This window comes from Microcaecilia unicolor, chromosome 1, assembly GCF_901765095.1.
Source record: "Microcaecilia unicolor chromosome 1, aMicUni1.1, whole genome shotgun sequence".
Lineage (NCBI taxonomy): Eukaryota > Metazoa > Chordata > Amphibia > Gymnophiona > Siphonopidae > Microcaecilia > Microcaecilia unicolor.
In genome coordinates, this window is record NC_044031.1 from 724,602,675 (window position 1) to 724,621,991 (window position 19,317).

The window sequence follows — 19,317 nt, forward strand, 5'->3', positions numbered from 1 at the left end:
CTGCTTATACGAAAAGAGATTTCATGATCTTAGCGCATGTTTCCGCTCCCTTCAGCCTGCTCTGACCTGCATCTGAAGACATGCAGATTGGAGTTAGTCTGCTGTTCCTTTGCTTTATCTGATCACTGACAGCTGTACCTGCTTGCTGTGATCACCTTAAAGCTAAGTATCTTTTGAGTGGGTTATTTGCACATATCTTGGGAAATACAACAGAACCATGGTGGCTAGCAGCTCACATCATGCACATGCGTTGATGCCGTCAGCAGCTCATGGAGCTGCTGCTGACTGCTGAGCTGGAAAGCAGGGTTCAGGGCACTTTTGCAGATATATCAAGTCATGCATTTGGCCCCATTCTCCAGCTCACACGCCAAAGCCCCCCCTCCCCTTGTGCATTGGGAAAGCCTCCCCAGACCTACCCGAACGATGCCCTGATGGTATGGGGTAGGTCATGTAGCAGCGATCCCCCAGTCACTGTTTCCATGTGGCTCCACAGTTCTAAATGGTGGCCTTGAACTCTCATGAGACTGTGAGCAGTCCCAGCTGCCATTTTGAGCCTCGGAGCTGGCATAGGCAGCAGCAACTTGGGATCGCTGTCTGACCTAGTACCCTAGACCACTAGAAAGGAGAGAGGTGCTGCCTCATTGGGGAGGGCAGCAAGGAGGGAGAAAGGTGCTGGACAAGTAGGGAAGAGAGAGATCCAATGAGGGGGTGAGGAAGAAAGAGGGCAAGGAGAGGGAAAGAGGTGCAGGGAAGGACAAGGAAAGAAAGAGGTGCCAGGACCTCTGGGGGAAGAAGGAAGAGGTGCAGTCCTGCAAAGGGGAGACAGGAGCGAGGAAAGAGAGAGAGAGAGAAAGATGCTGGCTGAGAGAGAGCGACAAGAGGGAAGGAAGAGACAGATGCTGGCATTGGGGGGGGGAGGGAATAGGGACACTGACATGGGAGATGCTCAACATGGCGGGAATGCTGGGCCAGATAGATAGGGAAGCAGAGAGAAGATGGATGGTGGACATGGAGAGAAAACAAGTGTCAAAAGGACAAAGAGACTCTGGCAGTGTTGTTCAAAGTACTAGGTCAAAGTACTTAATTAAAAGTAAAGAATAAATGTATATTTTAATACTTTGTGAGTTAAAAGTAAAAGTACTGCAGCTACAATGAATGCAACTATTGTTAATGGTTTTATACCAACAAAAACATTGACTTACAATTAAATCCACTTTGCTTTTGGTAAAACTAAATTTTGAAAATGACTGTTACTCATGCAGGTGCACTTGAGTCATTAATCCATCCCAGCTGAAAAAATTGTCAACTGCACTAGCAGTTCCTTTTAATCTACTACTACTACTACTACTTAACACTTCTAAAGCGCTACTAGGGTTACACAGCGCTGTACAGTTTCACAAAGAAGGACAGTCCCTGCTCAAAGGAGCTTACAATCTAATGGACAACATGTGCCAGAAGTCTTCTGACTGGGTCCGCAGGTTTTAATCAAGGGAATTTCTGAAACACTTGACTTCCGTATAGCAAACAATACTTTATCATCATTATTGTCATTATCATCTGCATTAGTAGTGTTGTCACATTCATCACTTGCATCTTCACCTCCGTTATTATTGTCATGCTAATTACAAAGAAGGCTTTCACAAAGTTGGAATCATTGTCTGTTCTAATAATTTTTCATCTGATGGCAAACTCTGAGGAGCCCTTTTAAGCATCTAAGCGCGCGTCAAAATGGGGTTACTGCCCGGCTACCGCATGGCTCTTGTGGTCACTTCATTTTTGGCATATGTTCAAATAATTTATTTTCGGACGCGCGCCACATTTGATTTGTGTAGGTCATTACCATCTGGTTACCGCATGAGTCTTTACTGCTAGGTCGATGGCTGGCGGTAAGGTCTCAGACCCAAAATAGACACGCGGCAATTTTGATTTTGCCACACATCCATTTTCGGCAAAAATTTTAAAAAGGCCTTTTTTACAGACACGCTGAAAAATGGATCGGCTCGTGCCCAAAACCCATGCCTACAAAACCGCAAGTCATTTTCAGCGCACCTTAGTAAAAGGACCCCTGAATGTCTTTGAGAACTGATGTAAAAATGCCAAATTTGTGGGAACCCTCAGTCTTAAAGCCAGATAAGCAGACTGCATCTCAAAAGCCTCTTATCAATCCAATGATAGAGTGACCCTAATGTAAAATTTTCCATGGGATGATCATCAGTCTGTTGTTGTAGAGACATATGTCTGTTCACCAAGAATTGCTAACAGCTTCAGCTTTGTCTCTATTTTAAAGTGACCCAACTCTCATTGTTCTGCTTGGTGGAGAACAATTCAACAGGCAGCACCACTGTTCTCCTAGGCTATATTCACTGAACAGCTCCATTTGAGATGAGATAATCCACTGTTTAAGTGACAGAGTTCCAGTAGCAAAATTCTGTTACTGGTTTTGCTGTTTCATTTGGTTTACTGTGGAATCATTTACATCTCGCTTCTGCTTTTAACTGCAAGCTATCATGTATGTGTGCCACAGATGGGTGGGCCCCTACAATAGCAAAAGTGAACTAGACAAGCAGAACACTGGGGACAGCCTCCAACTTTGATAAATGCAAGAGACACAAATAATTTTGTATTGCTGTTTTCAATACTAAGATATCATTTTGTATCGCTAATTTTATTTTACTAAGCTATTTATCTATCATGTTTATATCGTGGACAGGCCACTTAAAAAAAGAACTATCTATCCCCTTGGCATCTCTGGCAAGGGGAGAAGGCAGGTCCCTTCACTTTCTCTGCTACACTTGCAGAAGTAGCACTAGAAAACCCAGATTGAGTGAGGGGGCCAAGAGGCTTCTGAGCAGCAAAGGTATTCCCACCTATGGTGCTTAAAGTTTAAATTCATCACCGATTCTACTGCAACTGATTTTCATAGATTAGATTGTAAACTCTGTGGAGTAGGGAGTGTCTCTCTTGGTAGCGTCGGATCAGCGTTGTGTACCCCTAGTAACGCTTTAGAACTGATTAACATAGGGAAAGGTTCATATCTCCAATTCTGATAATAGTCGACTCTATGGGGAGATTAAATGGCAGCGTTGATTTGCATATGGTAAGTTAAATTGGGACTTATAACAGCACCATCTGTTAAAACTCTTCGACTACTTTAAAGTAAGGTATGTTTTTAAGTACAGACAGAACAAAAGCCAGACCGCCAGTGCACTGCTCCCAGACTGAGGTTAGGTAGATATTACTTGTTCTTCTGTTCTTTCTCTTCCCGTCCCTCTCTCTCTCTCCTGCATGTGTGACGTCACCGGGGTCCTGTTTTTAAGTAGCTGTCTAAGTTTCTGCCTGACTTCCGTTCCATTTTTTTTCTTTAAGTTTTTTTTTTTCCCATTGCTGCTGTGCCTTGTTGCAACGCTGTGCGCTATATGTGACACCCACTCTTTTTACGTTTGCAAATGAACTTCGTTCAATAGAAGAAGAAGGGGAAACAACAGGCACTGCCATGGACTCTATTTAGGATTGGTGCCTCCTTTTCGTGCATCTTGATTCGTCAATTTGAATTTACTTTGGAGTTTTTGGACCCCTATTCCTCCTCCTTTTTCCTTACCTTCCTCCGCGTGACGCACGTGAGATCCTTATTCCTCTCTCTGTCTGCTTTGTCTCCTGCTGCTGAAGCTGTAGAAACCATACTACACGACCTGGATGGCCAGCAGGTTAGAAACAGCTGCTGGCTATATTAATTTGTACCTTGGAGAGATTTGAGTTCTTCGTACTTGCATGATTTGTTCTTGTATTCGGGTAGGACGCTATATCCTGTCCTGGTGATTAGAGGTAAAAGAGATCAGTGTAAACTATAACAAATATTCTCCCCCAAATGTGCTGTCTTAAACGTACACTGTTTAATCGAAAGCATTCTCAATAGCTTCAGAGAATGATCTAAATCGGAGCTATTGGGGTTGCTTTCCATTATACAGTGTACGTTTAAGCTGGCATATTGGGGAAAATATTTGCTATAATGGTTACAGTTTTTTCAGTAGGGACTATTTGGAATGGGATTTGATATAGGGAACTATCTTGATGCGCCTACAGTCAAATCAGTTTATGTATTATATAGAGGTACTTATTAATTTTGTACCTGAGACAATGGAGGGTCTCTTAAATTCTCACAAGTAAATATTTTTAAACTGCCTTTCATATCGCAGCTGTATTATTTATTTATTTAGATTTTGCACACACCTTTTTCAGTAGTTCAGGTACTCTGGATTTTCCTCTGTCCCAGGAGGGCTCACAATCTTAAGTTTGTACCTGAGGCAATGGAGGGTTAAGTGACTTGCCCAAGATCACAAGGAGCAGCAGTGGGATTTCAACCAGCTACCTCTGGATTGCAAGACAAGACCGGTGCTCTAACACTCCTGTTGTGAGGATTTGTGTGTGAGATCAAGCATTCAGATTATAAAAGTGCTATTGAGACAGACACGGGGAAGCAACTACTTGTCCTAGGATGGGTAGCATGGAGTGTTTCTGCCAGATACTTGTGACCTGGCTTGACCACTGTTGGAAATGAAACTGGGCTAGATGGACCATTGGTCTGACCCAGGGCCAGATGCACAAAGCTTAACGAGCCAGCAACGTGGTTTTAAAACTGGTTCTAGCCAGTTTAGCGTGCAAGTAGTAAACCGGGACATGCACAAAAGGGTTCTCTGAGCCATTTTCCTGTCACGGTAGTAGCTAACGAAAACAGAATGCAAATGAGCTAATTAATATAATGTGAATGCGATGCACTACCGTTTCCAACCCCATGCACCCTGGAAAACCTAATGGGAGGTCTGCATTTCGCATTGGAGCTGCTGTGAGCGGGACCCATGCAGAGGTGGACGCCCATCGCAAAAATCGGAAGAAAAAAAAACCGTCCAAGTGCTTGTCAGGGACGTCCTTTCAAGTGCCTAACACTTGGACATTCTTCACTCAAAAAAAAATAATTGGACGTCCCTGACGAACACTTGGATGTTTTTTTTCTTCAGATTTTGTGATGGGCGTCCTTCTCTTGGACGCATTTTTCTTATGACTAAGGTGCCCGAACCGAAATGACCACCGCCGGAGAGAATCTGGAATCGGGACGTGCGAGGACGTCCAAATCAAAACTATTTGGACGTCCTTTTCGATTATGCCCCTCCAGGTCTCTCTCAGCCAATCACAGCGCGTTGAGCTGTCACTGGTGTCAGCTAAACGCGCTGTGATTGGCTGAGAGAGACCTGGAGGGGCATAATCGAAAAGGACGTCCAAATAGTTTTGATTTGGGCATCCTCGCACGTCCCAATCCCCGATTTTTCTCTCCCGCTTTCTCTCTCTGCTGCACAAAATGCCTGGCAATTTATTGATTGCTATTATACACGCAGCTTGTCTGTGTGTATGAAGCTGTCTTTGGCATGCGCAGAGCAGCTAGCATAACGCTTGGCTGCTCTACGCATGCTCAGCTGGCCGATTGGCTTCCCCTCCTTAGGAAGGAAATCGCGTGCATGCGCTAACAGCGAGCAGCTGATTTACATGCAATTTCCTTCATGCATGCCCGTTTTTTACCGATTCGGTAAGGGAAGGGCTCTTTCCGTGGAGTTAGTGCATCTGGCTCCCAGTATGGTTACTCTTATACTATATAATAATTTGGACCTCTGCACATCCGTCTGGCTGCCTGGGTTCGTAACACAGTTCCCATTGGTCCACCCTGGGGATGACGTCACAAGGCGGACCAATGGGAAGTGAGATGGAAGGGAACCCAGCAGCAGCCACCGGAGGTGAGTAACCAAAGGCCCCCCCCCCCCCCCCAGAGTTTCATGATCCGCAACCTCCCTCCTTCCACTCCTGTCGTCCAAGTTCCACAGGCCGCAACGGCCCCACTGCCGTTCGAGTTCCACTCCCCCCCTCTCCTCCGATTTCCGCTGCCCAGCATCTCCCTCTGTGGCCTCCGAGTGCAAGGAGGACGTGTGCGGGTGCCCCAGCCCTTCGTACGTGGCAGCTGCTGTTTAAAAAGTTTTACCTCCTGCTCGGCCAGTAACACTGAACTCCAGCAAGTACAGAAGCCACTTCAGACAGGCTGTGGTTTTGCTTTTATTTCTGCAGTTCCTGTGGTCCCGCCCTTCCGCAAACAGGAAATGAGGGTGGAACCAGAGGAACAGTGAACCACAGCCTGACTGAAGTGGGGGGAGGGGTCCTGAGACGAGAGAGAGGGGGAGGGTGGAGGTCCCGGGAGGGGAGGGGGTCCTCAGAAGGGGAGGGGGCCCTGGAACCTTGCTAGCACTCGTTTCCTTTCTGTTGGAAATGGGCCTCTTTCACTAGTGTTATTATATTTTGGTTGTCCCGGTGCAAGTGTATCTTTCTGAACCCTTGTCATAGCTGTGATATCAGCTTCTTTTGCATTTATTAAAGGTTTTAATTCAGTACTGTAGGAAATGTAATACTTCTTAAATCTGTGCAAAAAGGAAGCAAGGTTAAAACCAGCTGTTCATAAGAATCCATTGTGAAGACTGGATTTTTCTGGATTTCACAAATTCCAGACTACCTTAAATCATGTTAAGTCCTCTTCAGAGGCTCTATAAAGAGAATGCTTACAGTCAAGACTCTACATCACTTACTGGAAGACCATTTAAGTAAACAGTTTTTATTTGGTGGTTTATCCTCCTCCTCCCCCCCCCCCTCCCCGATTTGATTTTCTAAATGAAGTTTGCGCGGAGGACTAAGAAAGTAGAGTCAAGGAAGTCAAATGCTCTATGGATACTATCCTCCAAAAGTAAATGGTAGAAGAACAGGCCTGTCTTCAAGGTGGAGTCAGGAGCCTACTTAATCTACCAACAGTGTCTAGTAGAATGCCATTTCAATAGAAATAATGAACTCATGTAATTTTAGGATCCTGAATTTGAATAAAACCAGTTTGAATATTTGCAAAATATAAGATTTATTGACCTCCAAAAATTATAACTTTTTAACAAGATTTTTCTATTTGGCTTAGCTCTGAACACTTAAATAACAGTAGAACTATTCCACATGAAAATTATAACAGTGTTTCTTGTATTCCCTCTATTTCAGACTGGATAAGCTGTCCTTCCTACAACATCAGATAAGTTCCCTTTCTTACGTTTATTGCAACTGTTTTCTTTGCTGTTCCTTCTCCTTGCATTTAGCAAGAATTTGATACTTTGTTTGTCCCTTTTTGATTCTTTAGGATCCCTTTTAGTGGCTCCAGACTTCCTCTCAGGTAAGTATGTCTAAAATTTATTTCTCAGTTCAGATTAATTTAAGTAGACCTTCCTTGGATGTTACTTAGCTGGTTTTCATTTTCCCCTTGGAATCGATGCAGTTCAATTCTTGCTTGCATGGGGGCCCAGTCACCTCTTCAGACGCTTGGCTTCCACGTTTTTCTTCCTCCTTCACCTCACTCTTAAATAAATTTGGAAGAAAACCCTATCTCCTTATTCTCTTAACATATAAAGCTATACTAGGGGACATTTAAAAAGAACCACAAAATACTGGGGCCAGTACCTATTAGAAACAAAAAGTAACCAAAAGAGCACCTCGCTTCCAGGCCTATTCTATCACTTAATTTTCCCTATAATAAAAGGGTATGTCCAATGCAAGCACACAGCTTCCAAACACCCCCCTCATTCCAATTACTAAAAGAGCATTATTTTTCCCATTTAACTAAGTGCACTCTTTCATCCCTGTCAAACCAATGTCAGCATTTTTTCATACATGCAACACTCTTTTCTGATACCAGTTACCTCCCTTTTTAATTTCCTTGCTCAGACACCATGTACTCCACATCCACTGTCTTCAGCAGCTTTCACCCTTCTCACCTACTGCTCTTCCAGCCGTTGCCAAGCCAACGGAATCTTAGCTTGGGATTCCAAGGCCACTCAGCCAATCAGAGTACTCTTAGAATTCCCATTTTTTTCTCTGCCACTATGGAATCTTAGCTGAGCGCTCTAAATCTCCATTTTAATTTTCCTTTCCCCATAGAAAATAATGGGGAAAATAAATTTCCCTCTAAAAAAACCTTCACCGTTAACCCAAACTACTCTGAATTTTCCAATACAATTGAGCCTTCCATTCCCTACTGAATTATGTTCTTAGATTTCAAAAATAACCATTTTTTAAGTCCGCCCCGCCATCATCTCCCCGAAAACCCCTTTAAAAATCCCGAATTTAATTGAAACCCATATAAAAAATTAAATTAACTCATCCTTTTCCTACCACGTTGAATTTAAACTTTTAACCCTTAAAAAACCCCTTTTTTAAGCCCCCCCTTCCAAAACACCCACTAAAAATATTTAAAATCTAAATTTAACCCTCCAGAAAAATTCTGTAAAATTCCCCGACCCCAAATCCACAAACCAAATTCAAATCCCATTAACCCCTTATTTTTTAAAAATCAAAATCCAAATTTTCACAATTTTAAAACAAACCAATCAAAATTTTGGGCCAAAAGACCCCATGCCTTGTAGCGCTATAGAAATGCTAAATAGTAGTAGTAATACCTTGTTCCCGATTTTCCCCTCACTCGATGACCACCATCAGATCTGGTCCTGTTGGTCCGGATTCAAAAACGGAGCCCTGAGAAAACTCGCCCCGAAAACCACTAAAATCCTGGAGCTCCGGTTCCAAAAATTTAGCCCCTGGCCTCAGTGAGGCCTACCGGAGCTCCCAGTATGTGTCATGCCCTTGCTCCCTTGCATGATGCCCCCTCTCTTCACCAGTCACCTCGACCCGGCCGGCAGCTCACCGGAACCCTCCGATCCTCCCAGGTAGAAAAAAAAATGTTATTCTTTTTTTTTTTCTGTTACATTAGTGCCACTGAAAATTAGCAGTTAGCCCTGAACAGCTGACTTAACTGGCAACGAGCCATTGCTGGCCGGTTAAAACACATTCAGTGTTGGGCCCTAGATTTTCTTCTGCCCTCTAAGGTGATTTAAACACTTTTGTACACTTGAATGTTTTTTTTTTTATTATTTTACTTGTTTTGTTTTTAATGTCTTTGTTTTTCATTTGTTTAAAAACTTATATATCACTGCAGTGTTCTATGATTTTGTTTTTCATTTGGTTTTTATTCTACTTCATCCTGCTTTCTGTATATTGTATTTTTTTTCATTGGGAACCACTTATACCACCAAGCTGAGCAAGGTTTTTCTATGTTTTTATGTATAAGTCTGATCAGTATGTTTAAAACAGGAGTTTTTCAGCTGATAAAAATCTGAGTGAACTTTCTCTGCTACCTTTTTTTTTTTTTTTTTGCAGATTTGACCCAGTAGCTGCTGCCAACATCTGAAACTTGGATAACAAAATTCTTCTTTGGTTATACAAAGGAAATCTTGCTGAAGAAGCAGTATTTACCATGAGCAAAAAGTATTTCATGTGTCGCTTCCAGAAAGCAAAAAATTACAAAAAAAAATTGTAAGCAGCCCTGTATAATACTCCAGCTCCCAGTCATTCCCAGTTAAGGCAACCAGTACCATTTTTCTATTCAAGCAGTGTTTGACTCAAAACCCTTTCCTACTACTTACTACTACTACTATTTAACATTTCTAGAGCGCTACTAGGGTTACGCAGCGCTATACAGATTAAGAAAAAAGGACAGTCCCTGCTCCAAGGAGTTTACAATCTAGTATTATCAAGGGAGTTTATAGGTGAAGGATGGGGAGGAGATAGCAATTACTCTTATTGGATGTTCAGTGGAAATGCTGCTTCAATCATGTTTGCCACTGAGCTACAGCTAAAACGCCTCTGAAATGTAGTGAAACTTTTCTACATGCATCATGTTCAGTGGTATAGAAAATAATGGTCAGTTTATCTGGACTACAACAATAAAATTGTGTGAATCTACTTATCAACCTAAGTGAAAGGTAACAAAACTTAAGGCCCTGTTTACTAAGGTGCGCTAGCATTTTTAGCGCAAACTAAATGCTAGAGTCTCCAAATGTACCAGTGATTTCATGGTAAGAATCCTGAAAGGGAACTTTAAAACAATACAGGAACGTAAGACCTTTGAAGTCGATATTTTGACACCCACCAGACAGAACTTAACAAAGATCTGGGTTTTCTAGCCCATTATAAACCATAAAATTGTACTGCTTTGTCACCCTCCTGTCTCTCACCTATCCACCCCCATCCTGTTAGACTCACTGAAATGCTTTGATGTTTCACTTATATAAACTGTCATCTACCAACAGTTGCTTATTTCCGATCTGATGAAGAAGGACAACCTTCGAAAGCTAATCAAGAAATGTATTAAGTTATGTCCAATAAAAAAAGGTATCTTATTTTCTTTTCCATGTTTTATTTCTATTGATTACCTTTAAAAGTGGATTAACACAGCTACCACACCTCTCTACTCAGCCTATTTTACAAAAGACCCACTGAATACAGAGCCTGTAGTACATGTAGGCCCATGAGGAAATACACGTGTAGTTTACCCAAATTTGCAGAGGGAACAAGCATTTTAGAAAAATTCACTTGTACAAAAAGTGGCCTCACTTAGAAGGTTATAGATGGCAATTTTCACTACCTACACATGCAAGTATCAGCATATGCATTTTATTTGTACCATATTTTACAAAATTCCATGGAGATGGGCAGCTAATTAAGGAATGAAGCACCTACATGCAATTTTTTTTCACATGTCTAAGAACATTTTAAATACTGGGGCATCAGGTACTGTTGGTCCCCACTCGTCTAAATACTGGCTAAGTTGAGTAATTTGCTGACACCTATGCATGCCTCAAAGGAGGTTCAAAAACCTACGGGTAATTTTTTTAAATATGTTTGTACTGTGCAAAATCAGGAATATGTGTATATTTCTTTTAACCTTTTCCAAACCATGACCAGACATACTCCTTTAGAAACTGTGCCACATAGTATTTACACCGTTTAGTTGCTGGTATTCTAAAATTAATATTTACTAGTAAAAAAAGCCCTGTTTCTGAAGCAAATGAAATGGGGGCTAGCAAGGTTTTCTTCTGTGTGCATGTGGGAGTGTGTGTGTCCCTGCCCTCTCTCCCTTCCCCTGTGCTCTCTGTCCCCTCCCCCCTCGGAGTCGAGTCCTTCAGTGTTAAGTTTCCTGCTGTGCTGTGTTTGTGTTACAGAGATAGTGAGGGCTTCTGCCCTCTCTCCCCTCCCCCCTCTGAGTCCTTCACTATTACAGAGAGAGCGATTTGATTTCATGCTTTGCTGTGTTTTCCTTCACTGTCTTACAGAGAGAGCGAGGGTGGGGCAGACACTCATGGGGAAACCGGATATCTCTCCCCCTTCACACTTCCGGCTGGAGGCTTCATTTAGAACGTTGGTGGTGCCTTTTATATATAGAGATATGTGAACATGCAAAGCCATTCTAAAATCACCTACTTGTCACTTATTTAAGAAAAGAATGCAGCTGGTCTCAGATTTGCTCAATGATATACTCTTCATTTAAAGGACTGTATGTAGGCAAATGATCCTTCAACTATTGTAGTTGAACTCCTCTCTGCCCTTCCCTTTGCTGAAGCTCTTGCAATATGACCCTTCACCCCTACTCGCACTTGTTCTGCTTTGTCATTAACTGAAAGCCAGTGGAATTCACGTTATCAAGCACTTGCAGATGCAACAATTTGATATCCAAATCTTATCTTAGGTGACTTTAATATATACATTGATAACCTTCATCATCCCTGGACCAGTTTTTTTCTCGTATTTGTTGGTTGATCTGAATCTCTGCCAATGAATATCTCCCAACCCCATCAAGGGAGGCATACTTTAGATCTTGTTTTATCTCCTATGGATTCTTCCATTCAACCTTTCCTCTTTTTTTTTTCCCCCCACCCAGATTTCTTGGTGCAATCATTTTAGTCCTTCAGTTCACTCAATCCTAATACTTTCTACTTCTCCACTGATACCCGAGAAATGGTCCATATATCTTTCCCAAATAGACCCTTGCATGTTATCCTCATCCCTTTTTTTTCATTTCCCCCAGATTTTACTACTCTGTCCCTTGATCAAGCCCTCTGCCACTTGGTACTTTCAAAAGCTTTAGACCAAATTGCTCCACTAATGTCATCTTGTTCTGTACCATCCCCTTAGATGAAGCCATGGTACCATAGTGGACTACAACTGCTGAAAAGACATGTGCAGGACTGAATGTAAATGACTTTAAAAAGCCACCTTAGGTTTGTTACTTTGCAAAAACAGATTACAATTTCTATCTTGGGCCAAAAGATTATTTTTCAAACTGGATTAATAAGGCTCCAAACCCAGTCAAGGAACTTTTTTTTTATTATTGGAACAAGAATAACCTGAAGAACATGAGTTATCGATGACAACCACATATTTTCAAAAGAAAACAGCATTTTCTCCCCCAAATCCACCCCCCCCCCCCCTACCCACCCACACTTAGGATTATCTTCCCCACAATGACTGCCCCGCCCGCTTGAGAAGGTCTTTTATCCTTGCTGGCCCTCTTCCTTGCTAATGGAATGAGTGAAATAATAGGAGAGGCCTAGGGGACCGATTTTAGGTGCAAAAGCTGTGACACGTGTACAAAGCTCTCTCCAAAATTGGTATACTATCGGGCAAAGCCAAAACATGTGGCCCAATTGTGCACGCGAACTTGCACGTTTGGGACAGTCATCCACCAGTCTCAATGTTGCACAAAATGCTCTGTGAGGCAAGATGTACAGTCGCATGATAAATTTAAATTGCAGTTCCCAATAATCTACACAAATTGTAAATTTGTATACATTTAATAAGCAACTTTTCAATTGAGTGCCCTGCAACGGAAGAGCCAAGTCTTGTGACCACTTTGCTGCTATTTTCTCATAAAACAAGACAGGCTTTCCCGAAGATGGCCATGATAATATCTGAGCAGTACAATTGACTGGGCATCCAGACCAAGAGTCTCCACTAAAGTCTCCCAAACAAAAGTGGTCAAGGAGGCTCCCGGGAGAGTTGCCGTATAATGTTTAAGCTGCAAATAGGCAAATTGATCTATTGAAGGAAGCCCATAGTCAACCCGCAGGTCAGCACTGTCTTCCACTACATGAAAAATATAGATCAGACCATGGTGCCTCCATTGAAGAAAGGATGGAGAGGGACTTCCTACTGGGAAGGCTGGCTTACCAAAAAGTGACAAAAAAGGAGAAATGGATGGATTCAAGTGAAAATATTTGCTCAGCCATCGCCATGCACATTTAAGTGGATCTAAATTAGGGGCAAAAGCAGGTGGGGTCTTTATTAAAAATGGTGCATGGAGCCAAAAACTAAAGTGATGGGGCTCCAAAAGACTCTGTTTTGTAGCTGTACTTGGAAAAAATGAAGTGTCCCTAAACCAATCAGTAGTATGTCTCAGACAACTAGCCACAGAAAAAAGCTTAACATCTAGGATTCCAAGACCTCCCTGAGAACAAGGCAGATATGTCTGAGTTCAAGAGTCGGGAGTGCCGGCCCCATCACAAAAATTTGGTAAGCATTCTATATAAAGTCCGTTCTTCTTGCTGAGTTAGGAACAGAGTAAGCACTTGCAATTTATACATCCACTTAGGGACTAGGATCATGTTATACAAAGCTACATGGTCCAGTAATGAGAGGAGCAAGTCCTGCCACATGTGAAGGGTCAATTTTGTAGTGGTCCAGAGATGTGCAAGATTGATTCTACGCAGTCGTGATTGGAAGGGATAAGAATACCTAAATATTTCAGTTGACCATCTGCCCACTAGAGGAAAGAGGCCCCCTAGGAGGTCTTTACTGTTATCGGGATTGGGAGCACGATGGATTTTTGTAAATTCAGACTGAAACCCATGTAGAATCCAAATTCCTGTATAGTTTCCAACAGATGTGATAAAGAATGTGGTGGATCAGTCACTGTGATTAGGAGATCATCTGCGAATGCCAGAACTTTGAGAGAGAGGTCGGGAAGAACAATGCCTGCAATATCTGAGTTGCTGAGAATAGTGCAAAGAAGGGGCTCTAGATAGAGTAAGAACAGTAAAGGGGGAGATAGGACAACCCTGTCTCATACCTTTGGCCACTGAAAAGAAAGGTGATCTTATTCCATTGATCACAACGGCCCCTTATGGGGAGGAGTAGAGTGCCAGTCGTGCTTGTAGAAACCACCCCGAAATACCCACATATCTCAAGACCGAGAAGAGAGAGTCCCAATTCACAAAATCAAATGCTTTTTCAGCGTCTAGGCTAACCAAGAGGAGTGGTTCCTGACTCTGTACTACTGCCAACAATGCTAACCTCACATTCTAGACTAGTGGCGACCCTGCACAAATCCAACCTGATGGTCCCCCGACAAGTGGGCAATAAAGGGGGCTAGGTGATCTGCCAATATGCGGGCTAAGATTTTAACGTCAACATTTAATAGGGATATAGGCCTATAAGAGGAGGGACAATCAAGCGCTTTGCCTGGTTTCAGGATTACAATCCAGAGGGGAAAAACTTCCTGCCTTACTATCTCATCATAGAAAAATGTAAGAGATGCACAGATTTGTGGTGCAAGTATCTTATAATATTCAGAAGAGAAGCCATCCTCCCTGGGCGTTTTATGAAGAGAGGATTTTTGTGACGTTGGATTTCCCATGCATGCAATGTTACATAAGTAATGCCACACTGGGAAAAGACCAAGGGTCCTTCGAGCCCAGCATCCTGTTCATGACAGCAGCCAATCCAGGCCAAGGGCACCTGGCAAGCTTCCCAAACGTACATTCTATACAATTCTTTCTCCGAGGACAAGCAGGCTGCTTGTTCTCACGACTGGGTGACGTCCGCGGCAGCCCCCACCAACCGGAAAAAAGCTTCGCGGGACGGTCGGCACGCAGGGCACGCCCACCGCGCATGCGCGGCCGTCTTCCCGCCCGTGCGCGACCGCTCCCGCCAGTTCCTTTTTTTCTGCGCCTGGAGAGAGTCGTGCCTTGCCGCTCTCTCTACTTCAGCCGCCGGATTCTTGCGATCGCGTATACGCGGATCGCGCTTCGTTAATTTAATTTAATTTCCTTTTATTCTCTTTTCTTTTTACAAAAAAAAAAAAAAAAAAAGACCGCGTGTGGAGCACGCGCTCCCCTTTTCCCTCGCTTCCAGCGGGGACGCTACATTGCGGCCTAGTGGTCGCTCGGTCGTTTATTTTTTCGTGGTGTGATTTTAGCCACCATTGACGACTTTGACTTCGCCGACGCGATTTTTCCGTCGATGTCCTCGAAGGTCCCGAGTGGATTTAAAAAGTGTGGTCGCTGCGGCCGGCCGATCTCGCAGACCGACACCCACGCTTGGTGCCTCCAGTGCCTCGGGCCGGAGCACAATCTCAAGTCGTGTGCTTTGTGTCTCGGTCTCCGGAAACGGACTCAGGTTGCGAGGCAAGTTCTGCGGGACCGTCTTTTTGGAACTTGCGCCGGCCCCTCAACGTCGACCTCGACGGCATCGGTATCGAAGGCCGGTTCTTCGGTACCGGTATCGATGCCCGAGACATCGGCACCGATGGCAGCGACCCCAGGAGAACAGGTCCCGTCGGCCCGCCGGTCCGCCGGTGAGAGTGGGGTTGAGAGGCCGCGTGGGCAGTCGGCCCCGGTCACTCCCTCAGCTCGTGAGCCACGGGACCGAACCCTGTCTGACCCGGTGCCTCGAGACCGAGGGGGATCGACCTCCTCCTCCTCCATGCCCTCCGGCGCCGGTGACGTGCATCGAAAGAAGGACAAAAAGCGTCGTCACCGGACGCCCTCGGTGCATCCTGAAGAGGAGTCGACGCCGAAGCGTCATTGTCGAGAGGAGAGGTCCCCGTCGGTTGTGGAGGTACCGACGCGTCAGGGTTCCGGCACCTCGGTGCCGTCTCCTGGCTCCCAGCAGCTTCCGGCACCGACACCCTTACCGGCCCCACCGCCTTTCCCGGCAGCGGGCCTGGACGAGTGCCTCAGAGCCATCCTTCCGGGGATCCTGGAAGGGCTGATGCGCCAGGCTGTGCCGGCGCCGGGGGTGCTTGCGCCCTCGGCGCCGATGACTGTGGCGCCGGCGAGCTCTAGCCCGGCGCCGGAGCTGTCGACACCGCCGCCGCTTGCGGTGCCGGTCTCGACTGCTACGCAGGTGGAGTCCCCGTCGACGTCGATGGAGGGAGCTCCGTCCCCGCCGGCGCGGGAGTCCACCGCTCGACGACACCGAGACCTCGGTGCCTCGACGTCGAGCCGGGCCCGGTACAGGACTCAGCTACATGAGCTAATGTCCGATACCGAGGATGAGGACTCGTGGGGGGAAGAGGAGGACCCTAGATATTTCTCCTCAGAGGAGTCTACGGGCCTTCCCTCGGACCCCACGCCTTCACCGGAGAGGAAGCTCTCACCTCCTGAGAGCCTCTCCTTTGCCTCCTTTGTGCGGGATATGTCGATCACCATTCCCTTCCCCGTGGTCTCTGTGGAAGAGCCGAGGGCCGAGATGCTCGAGGTCCTCGACTATCCATCACCACCTAGAGAGTCCTCCACGGTGCCGCTGCACAATGTCCTGAAGGAGACGCTGCTCCGGAACTGGGTGAGACCGTTAACTAACCCCACCATTCCCAAGAAAGCAGAGTCCCAGTACAGGATCCACTCCGACCCAGAGCTCATGCGGCCCCAATTGCCCCATGACTCAGCGGTCGTGGATTCTGCTCTCAAGAGGGCACGGAGTTCGAGGGATACCGCCTCGGCGCCCCCGGGGCGGGAGTCTCGCACTCTGGACTCGTTTGGGAGGAAGGCCTACCAATCCTCCATGCTCGTGACCCGCATCCAGTCATACCTGCTCTATATGAGCATCCACATGCGGACCAATGTGCAACAGCTGGCGGACCTGGTCGAGAAGCTCCCGCCGGAGCAGTCCAGGCCTTATCAGGAGGTGGTCAGGCAGCTGAAGGCATGCAGAAAGTTCCTGTCCAGGGGTATTTTTGACACCTGTGACGTGGCATCTCGTGCTGCGGCCCAAGGTATAGTGATGCGCAGGCTCTCATGGCTGCGCGCCTCTGACCTGGACAACCGCACCCAGCAGAGACTGGCCGACGTCCCTTGCCGGGGGGATAACATTTTCGGTGAGAAGGTCGAGCAGATGGTGGACCAACTGCATCAGCGGGAAACCGCTCTCGACAAGCTCTCCCACCGGGCGCCTTCAGCATCCGCCCCCACTGGTGGGCGTTTTTCCCGGGCACGGCAGGCTGCACCCTATTCTTTTGCAAAGCGTAGGTACAACCAGCCGGCCCGAAGGCCTCGTCAGGCACAGGGACAGCCCCAGCGCGCTCGTTCTCGTCAACAGCGTGCGCCTAAGCAGCCCCCTGCGCCTCCACAGCAAAAGCCGGGGACGGGCTTTTGACTGGATCCACGGGAACATAGCCGCCCTACAAGTGTCCGTACCGGACGATCTGCCGGTCGGGGGGAGGTTAAAATTTTTTCACCAAAGGTGGCCTCTCATAACCTCCGACCAGTGGGTTCTCCAAATAGTGCGGTGCGGATACGCCCTGAATTTGGCCTCCCTGCCTCCAAATTGTCCTCCGGGAGCTCAGTCTTTCAGCTCCCATCACAAGCAGGTACTTGCAGAGGAACTCTCCGCCCTTCTCAGCGCCAATGCGGTCGAGCCCGTACCACCCGGGCAGGAAGGGCAGGGATTCTATTCCAGGTACTTCCTTGTGGAAAAGAAAACAGGGGGGATGTGTCCCATCCTAGACCTGAGAGGCCTGAACAAATTCCTGGTCAAAGAAAAGTTCAGGATGCTTTCCTTGGGCACCCTTCTGCCAATGATTCAGAAAAACGATTGGCTATGTTCCCTGGATTTAAAGGACGCATATACTCACATACCGATACTGCCAGCTCACAGACAGTATCTCAGATTCCGCCTGGGCGCACGCCACTTTCAGTATTGTGTGCTGCCATTTGGGCTCGCCTCTGCCCCACGAGTGTTTACCAAGTGCCTCGTGGTGGTAGCGGCCTACCTACGCAAGCTGGGAGTGCACGTGTTCCCATATCTCGACGATTGGCTGGTCAAGAACACCTCGGAGGCAGGAGCCCTCCGGTCCATGCAGTGCACTATTCAACTTCTGGAGCTGCTGGGGTTTGTGATAAATTACCCAAAGTCCCATCTCCAACCGTCCCAGTCTCTGGAATTCATAGGAGCGCTGCTGAATACCCAGACGGCTCAGGCCTATCTTCCCGAAGCGAGGGCCGCCAATCTCCTGGCCCTGGCTTCGCAGACCAGAGCGTCCCAGCAGATCACAGCTCGGCAGACGTTGAGACTTCTGGGTCATATGGCCTCCACAGTTCATGTGACTCCCATGGCTCGTCTTCACATGAGATCTGCTCAATGGACCCTAGCTTCCCAGTGGTTCCAAGCCACCGGGAATCTAGAAGATGTCATCCGCCTCTCCACCAGCTGCCGCACTTCACTGCTCTGGTGGACCATTCGGACCAATTTGACACTGGGACGTCCATTTCAAATTCCACAGCCCACGAAAGTGCTGACGACGGATGCCTCTCGCCTGGGGTGGGGAGCTCATGTCGATGGGCTGCACACCCAGGGTATGTGGTCCCTCCAGGAAAAGGATCTGCAGATCAACCTCCTGGAGCTCCGAGCGATCTGGAACGCACTGAAGGCTTTCAGAGATCGGCTGTCCTACCAAATTATCCAAATTCGGACAGACAATCAGGTTGCAATGTTTTACGTCAACAAGCAGGGGGGCACTGGATCTCGCCCCCTGTGTCAGGAAGCCGTCGGGATGTGGCGCTGGGCATGCCAGCACAGCATGCTTCTCCAAGCCACATACCTGGCAGGCGTAAACAACAGTCTGGCCGACAGACTGAGCAGAGTCATGCAACCGCACGAGTGGTCGCTCCATTCCAGAGTGGTACGCAAGATCTTCCGAGAGTGGGGCACCCCCTCGGTGGATCTTTTCGCCTCTCAGACCAACCACAAGCTGCCTCTGTTCTGTTCCAGACTTCAGACACACGGCAGGCTAGCGTCAGATGCCTTTCTCCTTCATTGGGGGACCGGCCTCCTGTATGCTTATCCTCCCATACCTTTGGTGGGGAAGACCTTACTGAAGCTCAAGCAAGACCGCGGCACCATGATTCTGATAGCGCCCTTTTGGCCCCGTCAGATCTGGTTCCCTCTTCTTCTGGAGTTGTCCTCCGAAGAACCGTGGAGATTGGAGTGTTTTCCGACTCTCATTTCGCAGAACGACGGAGCGTTGCTGCACCCCAACCTTCAATCCCTGGCTCTCACGGCCTGGATGTTGAGGGCGTAGACTTCGCTGCGTTGGGTCTGTCTGAGGGTGTCTCCCGGGTCTTGCTTGCCTCTAGGAAGGATTCCACT

At 46.6% G+C, this 19,317-nt stretch overlaps 1 non-coding gene across 1 annotated transcript; it reads left to right on the forward strand.

Annotated features, from left to right (window-relative positions):
- Positions 1-6,710: 6,710 nt before the first annotated feature.
- On the forward strand, positions 6,711-6,839 carry LOC115460864. Its single transcript, XR_003940636.1, has one exon.
- The last annotated feature ends 12,478 nt before the right edge of the window (positions 6,840-19,317 follow it).